General features: G+C 25.6%; 1 long non-coding RNA gene across 1 annotated transcript; it reads left to right on the top strand.

Annotated features, from left to right (window-relative positions):
• The first annotated feature begins 1,850 nt into the window (after nucleotides 1–1,850).
• Nucleotides 1,851–2,658, top strand: LOC130674873 (uncharacterized). Its single transcript, XR_008991155.1, has 4 exons — nucleotides 1,851–1,930; nucleotides 2,052–2,123; nucleotides 2,210–2,251; nucleotides 2,373–2,658. It is a non-coding gene; the product is annotated as an uncharacterized LOC130674873 (long non-coding RNA).
• Nucleotides 2,659–9,660: the final 7,002 nt, after the last annotated feature.

The raw sequence follows: 9,660 nt of genomic DNA, 5'->3' as shown, positions 1-9,660 counted from the left end.
TAATGGAATAAAAACAATTGATGGCTGTAATTTAACTGTTTTTCTATTGTACTTTTAGAAAAATAATTTATATATCCGAATTCTGATTTATAATTAATTTAAAAAGTAGCCTATATTCTAAGTGACAGCATCTTGTATATGTATAAAAAATTTCATCTCAATCAGATGAGTGGTTAATCAGTTATAAAGGTACAAACAGACAGACAAAAATTCCAAAAAGGGTAAATACAGTATGAGTAGGTCATAAAAATGATATTTTGACGCATAATTCGAAATAAAAACACCATGTACAGACAGAGCCTATCGATTTATATATTAGTATAGATTATTATATAATTTTCGAGGGATTCGAACATGGGTTCATGGAATCAGAAGTATTGTTTGCTACGTGTGTAGCTACATCGAAATCATAATAAACCGGAGAAATTCTGTATTAAAACTGTGGTTAAATAAATTTTGATGTATGATTAATAATTAATTCTACTAATAAATAAATTTTAATTATTATTTCAATGAATTCTAGGGTTACTATAAGAGAAATCGAATCTTGTGTTTAATTTTTTTACAAATACTGCATTTTAATAAATTACAATTCAACCATTTACAATTTTCCCCCAAACAATTAGTTTATATTTTCAAATTTTATAATTTATTGATGCTATAATTTCATCTTATTCCAAAATGATTGATGATTTCTTGACTTTAATATCGCCGTTAGGTATATAATACTTCTAATGGCTTCTTTCTCTGAGTTTTTACCTTGTAGAACCATCAACTGGCTAAATGGACCGATGAAGTTTCTATGGATAAATATAATCAATTTCGATTATAAGCTTTCAGTTTTTTTTTTGTTTATTATTGTAAATATATATTCTACATATCTTAATGCTATCAATGCCCTTTCTAACTCAAAAGCTCAACGATTGATTAGGAATTTTCGTATTTATAAAGTATCTTTTGATTTCGAAGTCAATCGATCCTTTAATGTATTCCATATGTGATCTTATTTTAAAACTCAGAACATTACATGTAATTTTAGATGAACCATCAATCTTATCATAAAAACCAAAGAATACTTTTTAACAATTAAACTTCAAACTTAATTTATTTGATTCTATATTGAGATGATTGGATTCCATATAATTATTGGACGTTTAATATTCTATTAGGTTTTTTATTTAAACTATCGGATCTGATTTCAAGTAGGACACTAAAATATTTCATAATTAAACTATACACTCGAATTATTTATCAAATTTTGAATTGATCATTAATAATATAGTAAAAAAGCACAGAATACTTTTCTGTAGATAATTTAATTCTTTTCAACTTCAATATTTGGCATTTAACTTGAAAAATTTTGACAATTTTTTTTTGTTCTATAGTCTTGAGAATGTTTGACAATGTCAAAATAAAATTTATTTTGTAATTAATGTTTATTTGAAAGGTTGAAATAATTAAATAATGAGAAATCAACTTCCTTTTTAGCCGCCGAATGGCCTGTTCTTTTTTGCTAAGGTGCGTATATTATTTTTCGTTCGACGAAGCCGGAAAGTGACAACTTCGTTCAGGACAACGGCCGGAAAGTTGCCTTTTTCCGGCCGGACGGCAAAAAAGTCCTTTATAACTATATTTATTTCTATAAACAATTTATTCAACGTTTTCATATTATTTTATTTATTATATTTATTATATTTTCTTTCATTCAATGCGCTTGAGAATTTTCAATTATGGAAATCTGACCAATGAATTTAAATATTCGGGTGCTCAGCTGGTGAAAACTTTGTATCAGCCAATAGATTTTGATTTTCAAGTTAAATGGCGTTTCCTTGGGAAACATTAAAAGCTTAAATAAGTTGCTGTTAAGTCTTCGACTTTAATTAGCAACATGTCATCAAACAAGAAAGACATGCCGTCAGGATTCATATTCGTAAGTGTTTTGTAATATATTGTAATATATTGTAATATACTTAGTGAATTATTTATTTCATATATTCAATAGATATATTTTTATATTTATGAATAATTTTTTTTTTTAAACTCTGTATTAGCAATCAGAACATACATCATTGAAACCATTTGTGTTAAGAGCTGAGGCTACACCACCACAGAGAAATGAAGATGTAAGTAAGAATTTAAAATATCTTGTTAAATATTGTAAATTTTATTATATACATTTAGTTATTAAAATCTAACTTTCATTTAATAGCTATCACATTTGTATTCGGCGCCATGTAGTCCAGCTGAGGTGGTAAGTAGTATTTTTAAAATTATAACAATGTACACTTTTGCATTTTCTCTGTTGATAACAGATATTTGAATTGTTGATAGCAATAAATAGTTGATATTAATTATAATATTAATTCTTTCAGGAAAAAAAATTAAAAGAAAAAGAAACGCCAGTAAAAAAAAACAAATAGCGAGGAAAACATATCTTTGTTTATTTGGTGATACATTTTAATTTGAATTTCGGGTAGTAAAGATTTCACGATTATTTTTGAATATGTAATGAAATGCGAGGGGATTATAATTTATGTATTTATTATAAGAACACATGTATTGTCATTTTTTTTATAATTTATTTTATTTTTTTATAACTATTTTAATTATAATTGAAGACATGTAGTTAATATGAACATTATGTTAATAGATTATTGAATTTGTAATGTGTAATTTGTGTAATTAAATATAAAATAATTAAAGTATTATTTGTAATTTGTCAAGTATAATATAATTGATATGTATTTTTATTCCTCAGTACTTTTCCCATTGTTATATAGAATTCTTAATATTCATAATTACAATTTCTATTATCAGTCAATATTATTTATTTACTTTCTCATACTATTTAAATATATATATAAACTCTCCATATATATTAATATAACAATTTATATAAGCTATTAAAGTTCTTTGTAAATTTATGATATCTTTATTAAACGAAAGTATAGTAAAATTACAAAATTTAGTATCGTAATGAAATGCTATTGTATATTCATTTTACATGCACTCGTCGAACGTTTTACCACAACAATATGTATACTTATGGTAACAATACCGTATCCCGACATGAAAAAACTTTATATGTGGAAAAAATATACTTTAAAATATATGAATATTATAATGTGATATATTGCACAATATATAAAATAATATTTATATTTTTGCCGTATTAATATATGATAATATATTGAAAAAAAATATATTGCTACAATATATTAATTATATAACTTTTATATCAATATAACTTTTTTTATGTATGTTTAGCATATATATCTTGGTATATTTTATTATATATTGATATATTGTATTGAAAGTAGTATATTTATTAATATACAGTATGATTTATACGGTTTATATAAGTTTTCCAGTATATTGCAAAATATATGGTACTCCATATATTTTTCGTACTATGGTATGTTACATAATAAAAACCTTGCATTTTAGTTTGTAATTTTCATTTCTACCCGTATGAAAATAACATATATGTTTTAAATATAATGAAAAAATATATTTCTGTTTTATATTATAAAATATATTTCAACCATATATAGTAAAATATAGTTCTGTTATATATTATAAAATATATTTCAACCATATATAGTTAAATATATTTCTGTTATATATTACAAAATATATTTTAACCGTATATAGTAAAATATATTTTTGTTATATATTATAAAGTATATGTTTACCATATATAGTAAAATCAAAAGACACGGTCGTGTCTCGCGCCAACTATGCATCGAATCGTGCGAGAGCGCGATAATTTTTACTGTGTATTTATATGAACGAACTATTAAGTTGTTGATATTCAAATTTCCAAATTAAATTATAAAAAATCCACCCTCTTATAATGAATCAGTAAAAAGTACTGCAAATCAGTGAATATTCACTGATTGGACTACACTCAGAAAATTAAATGATAGGAATTATCATCTAGTGATGGTAAAATTTTTACTATCAATCCGATAGTAGTGAATATTATCTAAATGATTGTTTAAATCATCTAGATTATAATAAAATTAATTTCAATCCCTGATAGTAACTGTTATCATCCTGATGGTAATTTTTACCATCCTGATATTATTAACTCTATTAAAAAAAAATTATAACACTAACTATCTTTGCATTTAAAAACTTTCGAATCATTTTAGATGATTGAAATTAAAAATTTAGGATAATAAACACAATTACTTAATTTTCTGAGTGTACTTTTCACTGATTCATTCCAAGAGAGTAGTGAATTTTGAGTTAAAATAGCTTTAGATACGCCATATAAATGAATGATTCTCCTTCGATTGCGACTTTAATCGAATTATTGGGCTCAGTACCTAAAAAGTTATACCTCATAGCAACATCTTATGCGCTAAATGTGGATATTTTCATATATTATAAATTTTATTATACTCATTTGTGCTATATATTGTAAAAAAAGAGAACAATAGCCGTAAAAATATATCAACTGGTAACGATGAGAGCGTATATTATTCATATTATTATATTTATAATATAAATAAAAGATTTCACTACCTGGATGGTAAAATTTATAATCCTTGATATTTATAAAAGTTTATAATTTTTATTATCACACATAAAAATAGGTAACATTAATTTGGTACAGTTTATGATCCAAAGTTTGTATCGTTTATTATATGATCTGTTACTTATAATTGAAAACTATCGTTTATAAATATTATCATCAAAATAATAACCGTTGAAAACTACAATTTTAAGCCCTGTGATAAAAGATGATAATAGTTAAACCACCAGAGCTAATTGAAGTTTTCTTCTTTCACTGACTACGGTTTATTTTTTAATTTTATTATTTATTTTCCTAAGAGTAATGTACAAAAAATGCTCTAAGTAAATGTGCAATTTTTTTTATCAGCTATAAATTGGACCAACTTATTTAAATTGTAGTTTTAAAAAATAAATGTAAATAAGTTAACAAAGTCTTTAATCCATTTTTTCGTATCACAACTCAATCATTACACAAATAAAAAAAAATATATATGTACATCAGTAGTTATAAGTGAATTAATAAAATAATATGACTAACAGGCATTTTGATAAAAATTTTTCATTCAACAAATAAAATCAATTGAGTTAATTTTGAGGACTTTTTTATCATTTTCATTAGAAGACATTTGTATTTTACAAATACAAAAAAATTATAAAAGTAATAATAATAAATATTAAATTTAGTAACTGTTTGTATAAAATTATATTTCTAAGTATTATGTTAACAATTCTGACTCACACATATGTACATAAGCCACAAATGACTTTAATTTTGTCATTTCAAATATCATAACTTTTTTTTTTTTATCACCTTAACATTTACAGCTGCTACAATTGGAATTTTTTCGTCTAAAATGATAAAATGGTTTAGTCTCTTATTACGTATCAAAGACTCATTTTTGATGGTATAATAATAGCCAATTAAATAATTGTCTTCTTGAAGTTTTGTTTTTAAGTTTATGAAACTTTGAATTTCCAAAATTTTACCATTTTGCAATATAACATTAAAATTTACTCTTTTGTTTTCGCGTTTATATTTCACACTTGTTTAATTTCTTGATTAACCAAACATCTATTGTAAGTAAATATTAGTGTATTTAGATCTATTGTTATATTCAAGCTTTTTAACGCTAAATGTTGGTCCACAGGTAATGTATTTATTAACATTTTTTGCCCAATTATTATACATTTGTCAACTTTCTGATCTTTCGCTGGTTTACGATTCATCAAACGATCTAGATATTTTTTTTGTTGAAAGTCTAAATCGTTTTTACAAAGATTAAATAATCGATCGATGACACATTTCAATCTAAATGAGTCACAAATTTGAGTAATTACCCCATTACGACTTTTTACGTAATTTTCTAATGTCTGGTTAAAATCTTTTTATATAAAGGCACTATGTGTCCAGAGTGGGCCCCAATTTTCAACGCTACTGACCAAATGGGCTAACAAATGAACATTAAAGCTGACGAATTTTTCACCATTCAGCTCTTGAACTCATAGAATAAAATTATTCAAGCATTTATTGGCATAAACTAATTCTGACTTCAGTATCGATCGTTTGACATGAATTGCTTTCCCATCCACTAACAATGCCCAGTGATTAACATATTCTTTTGAGAAATACATTTCAAGCACAGGCAGACTATATGCTAAGAGAAAAACTACCCACTCATGGGCTTTCATGTGATGACGATCTTTCAAAGGCCGTGGTGTCCGTGAAAAATAAGAGGTTGGAAGAAACGACGTAATAAACGAATCTACCAATTCAAGAGCTCCTCCGATATAAAATTTTTCGCCCTTATAAGATGGAGTAAACCATAGGTCTGCGAATTGACGACACACTCCCAATCCAACACAATGCATCCACTCAGCATCCAAATTATGAATGATATCATAGTTTTGAAGTTCACATAAAACAGATATTTTTTTGATTCCTTTTCTATCGTCTTGTTTTTTTTTTTTTTTAGCATGCATTAAGGTTTGGTCATGGGTTCTTAATCCCTCATCGAAAAAATTTCCATCGATTACTTGATAAACTGTTGTAAATCCTCTGCCTTTACTTACTGTTATGCCTGGATGTAAACATAAACCGCATCCATACTTGCCATTTAACTGCTTTACCCCTTGCACAAATGGGCGAGCGACAGAATCACAAACACCCATCAAGGTTACAACACGTTTGTGATATGTTTGTCCTTTGTATGAATAAGTAAAGCCTTCACTTAGAAGTTTTTTAGCTTCATTCGTAAACGGCCTTAAGTATCCATTCATACTTTTTGGCTTACCAGACCCGAACCAGATAGAAGAAAGCATGATATGGTTCCTTCGTTCAAATGGATTTAATTCATTGATTGTACAAAGTATGGGGTAGATTGAAGTATTGGAACTGTCAAAAATAGGTGCTCCATCTATGCTGTAATTGATCGAAATCATATCATCGTGAGTCACTTGTTTTTTGTACATTTTACCGTCGTAAATAACTTCAATAGCATATTTGCATGCCTTCTTTCGATTGACGGAATACAAATAATGAGCATCAGATGTTTCAAATACTTCACGCAATTGGTCGATTAATGGCAAGTGTAAAAATGAGCCTTCATTAGACTTGGAATCAAATTCGTATGAATACTCATTACAACTACTTGGACAATTATTTTCACTACCTAAATAATTTCTACATGCAACGCAAACATAGTAGAAATATTAAGTAAGTCGACAATATCTTGTGCAACTGTATAAGTGATATTACGTCGCCATTTGATAGCCAAGACGAGAAGATTATTGACAAGATGACATTTAGGTAGCTTGGCTTGTTTGAATACAGAACTATGATCATTATCATTATTTGATAAGCATTATTTTTGGTTAATGCAAGTAGGATCGGCATATTCATTAACATCTTGGTTAAGTGACTCAACTTCATGATAATTCTTTAAGAAACATAATATTTAACTATTATTAATTTTATAAAAGAAGTATTGCAAATTGCATGGAAAATAAATTAAACAATAATTATTACTCATGAAGAATACAATCCAAGTGAAATAGAATTGATATGTGAAGAAAAGAAATATAAATCATTCAAATCTAATAAAATAAAAGTATCTCCCTAGATTTTATACTAAACAGAATTTTACAAGTTCTAGAGGGTGGGTCCAAGGGTGGTTTTGAGCTTCAAAAAGTTATAGTAATCATTAATCAAATCGATATAAAATAACGGTGATAAATTTTCTGGGTTTGGTATAAATAAATATTCTGTTTAAAAAATGAGAGATATGATGAGATTAATGAAAGGATCATTTTCATAGAAATTTTAATGTCCTACTAAAATAATAACCTATAATTTTATCAAATTTTTCATTTTTACCCACAATCATAAGCTCTTGGAGAATCTTTTTTTTTTTTTATATTTGATAACTCCAAAAAAAAATTTTATTAAAACTTGAATCAAAATTCTATTAAAAAGATGACTGATACGATAAATTTGATAAGAAATTTTTTTATAGGAAAATTAAAATTACATACAAAAAAGCTCACTGACAATTTTTCATATTTTACCCCGATTTTTAGCTTTAAATTTTTAGAAAATAATTTTTCATTTGATTACCCGAAAAAATATTATCGCGACGAATCAAAATTCTATCAGAACGATGAGAGATACGATAAAGTTGATGAAAATTTTTTTTATAGGAAAATAAATTTTCTATCATAAAGATTTTATACAAATTTTTTGTATGCCCAATATTTCACCTGTAATTTACATTTAAATTTTAACAAATGTTTGTTATATAATACACTGAGAGAAAAAAATGTATATTTCCAATAAGAAATGCTTAATTGAAGTATTATTTTTCTTGAATAGTGACAAGGAAATATTTTCTTGTTCATAATGAAAATTTACACCTGTACACTGAGCAGGAAAATCAAGGTTAAACAACAAATAATTTCTTAAAATGATTTTGAACAATCTAATGCAATTATTTATTTAAATATTTTTTTATTTTAAAAAAATAATTTCTTGCTATATGTCTATTTTTATTAAAAAAAAAATATATTTTATTGATGATCATCAAGCACATAAAGCCTTGAAACAAGAAATTATTTCTTGTCAAAAGTATTTTTTTCGCCGTGTGTAAAAAATTTATGAGTAAACTGATAAGTTGTTAATGAAAATAAGAAGTATTATTGTTTAGGTTAATAATAAATTTTCATTCTGACGATTTTGAATCAAGTGAATATTTTTACTTGAATTCATTTTTTTTTATCAGTATATATAACACTGTACTTAGTGTGACTCACATCTTTGATATTTGAAACTTTTACACCAGATTATTTACATTATACCGGGAACTATTAATTTTTTATAGTGTAATTTTAAACGAATTTTGAAGTGTTTTACGAACATAAGGGTTGATAAGGGAATAGTTTGTAGATTTGAGAGATTAATAGTCTAATCTAGAAAAATTCAATTTTTACCATGGTCATACGAATAAGAAATTTTTTTTTCCATAGACAATATAAATATATGTTTTTATATATGATAAGAATATATTTTTCGTACGTGATAAAAATATAGTTTTCGTATATGAAAACAATATCTATTTTCATATATCATAAAAATATATTTTTTGTATATGATTGATATATATATTTTATACATGGTAAACATACACGGACTCGTATATGATGAGTATTATATTTTTTAATATAAAAAAAATATATCAGAAAATATAGTTAAATTCGCCACATATATTTTCTGATAATTATCATATATTTTTACATATATTTTGACCATATATGTTATTTTCATAGGGGGGTGCTCTTACCGTATATCTGGTTTTCAAATTCTGTTGAAAAAATTTTAAATGTACGTAAAGGTCTGGACAATGAGGCGACGTCTACAACTGTCTAATTACTATAGACTGCAGCTGACGTTTTATCATTTACCTGACGTCAAAACTTAAAGTATATGATAAAACTCGAAGCCTATTGTCTAAGTACGAATTAACAGCTCTGGCGCCAAAACAGATCATTTAATGATAATTTTGTTAGTACATTTAAATTTGGTACTCTTGGTTCAGTCCATAATAATTACTTTAAAATATTTATATTTCAATACTCGGAAACAAT

Source organism: Microplitis mediator, chromosome 9 (assembly GCF_029852145.1).
Source record: "Microplitis mediator isolate UGA2020A chromosome 9, iyMicMedi2.1, whole genome shotgun sequence".
In the NCBI taxonomy this organism is placed as follows: Eukaryota; Metazoa; Arthropoda; class Insecta; order Hymenoptera; family Braconidae; genus Microplitis; species Microplitis mediator.
The sequence above is the reverse complement of the archived record's forward strand: the minus strand, read 5'-3'. Positions and strand labels throughout refer to the sequence as shown.